Genomic DNA, 2171 nt, shown 5'->3' on the forward strand with positions numbered 1-2171 from the left:
TTAAAAAAATGTGTGAATGGCTCCTTAAGAGCCACCTGGGGAGACACCTGGCAACCCTTTCGAAATGTAATGGCAACCCATCTTTGGGTCCTGACCCATAGCTTGGGAAACCCCGGTCTACAGGGTGAAGTCAAAGATGACACCTGACTAATGGGCCTGAATAATGGGGAGAAGGCTGATGTGGTTCTCAGTGATAAGGGAAGTGAGAAGATGGGAGCACTTTGGAGGGAAGATCAAAAGCTGAGTTTTGGCCATGTTGAGTTTAAGATGATGGCTGGACATGCACAAGGCACATAAGGCTGGTCATATGGGGTTGGATAGAAGAGAATGGTCCTGAATAAAGAGATTAATTTGTGGGTAATTGGTATATTAAATATCTTAACTAGTCAAGTCCCATAATCCGCATACAGGCAGAATTCTGTTCTGTCTGGCTAGTTGTAAAGAGAGTTCCATACCAAATTCTCTTCATCTTTCCCTACCTTAATGTATACAAGCTTCAGGGGGAAGCCGAGTTAGTCTGTACAGGATAAACTTAAAAAACAACAAATGGTCTGGTAGCACTTTATAGACTAACAAAACATGTAGATGGTATCATGAGCTTTCGTTAGGGTGGCCAGGTGTCCGGTTGTCTACTGGACAGTCCGGTATTTGCACCGTCTGTCCGGTAGAAAAATTTAGAAAATGTGCAATGTCCAGTATTTTCTGAATTTCCAGCTGGGCGTCGGACAGAAGCCTGGAGGGGTCAGAGGAGCGACTGGGAGGCAGGGCCATGATTAGCGCTAGGAGCCTGTGGTCGTGTGCAAAAGCTGGAGGGGCGGGGGCTGGGACTCCCAGCCACTCCCCCGCCCAGCTTCTGCACGTGACCAGAGACTCCCAGCGCCAATTGCGGCCCCAACTCTCAGCTGGGAGCCTCTGGCTGCGTGCAGAAGCCAGGCGGGGGGAGTGGCTCCCAGCCCTGCCCCGCCTGGCTTCTCCTCGCAACTAAAGAGAGTGCCTGCCGGGGGCGTGGCCCCTTGGACTCCAGCTGCGGTCAGTTGCTGCACGCCTCCTCCTGCCGCCAGCTCCGCTTCCTGCCCCCCTTCCTCCGGGCCCACTACTCCTCCCATCCAGGCCCGCAGCCCCCGACCCTCCCCAGCTCTGCTTTCCGGCCCCCGACCCTCCCCAGCTCTGCTTCCCATCCGCCCCCTTCCTCCCGGCTAGCCCTGTGGCCCCCGGACTCCTCCCGCCAACTCTGCTTCCTGCCCTGCCTCCCTCCCGCCCATGATCAAGTGTTTCCGGTTTTTTGGCGGGGTCTACCTGGTAACCTAGCTTTCGTGAGCACAGCCCACTGCTATTAATATTCTCTTCTCATTTTTAAAGCGCAATCCTTGCCCCAAATTGTTTACAATCCCAAGAATATTTTTAAGGAAAAAAACCTCATTCCAGGAGGAATAACAGGTAGTTCGAACTAGGGCTTTATTTCGAACTACCGGGTCCCTGCCGCGTGTAGACGTGGGCATTTAGCCCGGACTTGTAAATTTCAAAAAATTGTGACCGGCCGAGAAGATGCAAATCAAACGTGGGTTATTTAAATCCCGGGCTTGATTTGCAACTTCAAATGTTTACATTAGCCTCCCTAGTTCGAACTAGGGGGCTAGTGTAGACATACCCTAAAGGGCATGTGGAGGAAGGGGGGCTGTCTAGAGATTGGGGCAGCCTTGTACTGGGGATGGGGGGGGGGGAGTTGCACACCCTAGCCAATCCCTTTTAATTGACTGGCTGGCTGCCTGCCTGTTTATTAGCAAAGCAATTGCAGGAGAGTCCCAGGAGCCTGGCTAGGAGCAGCAGCAGAGTGCTAGGGTGCGGCAGTTTTCACCTCTGGCTTTAAAGTCCCTTGTGGCCATGGGCCCGCATGCGCAGCATGTCCTGCATGCCCCATAGTTGCACTCCGGTTCAGTGCTTCAAGTCTTGCTAATCCAGTGGTAGCGATTACAAATCTGGAGAAATTTCCTGAGACTCAAGCGTGGGTGGGGAGGGGTAGCCTCTGCAGACACTAACCTTAACAACTTTAAAAAAGAAACTTCCATGTAAAACTGAGCCGTAGCCACCAGTTCTTCTTTAAATCTTGCCTCTGTTATTGCAGTGCTCTGCACTGTTGCCATGGCAGATCCTTCACCATAGTAATAACCTTT

Source organism: Pelodiscus sinensis, chromosome 4 (genome assembly GCF_052426305.1).
Source record: "Pelodiscus sinensis isolate ZL-2025 chromosome 4, ASM5242630v1, whole genome shotgun sequence".
In the NCBI taxonomy this organism is placed as follows: Eukaryota; Metazoa; Chordata; order Testudines; family Trionychidae; genus Pelodiscus; species Pelodiscus sinensis.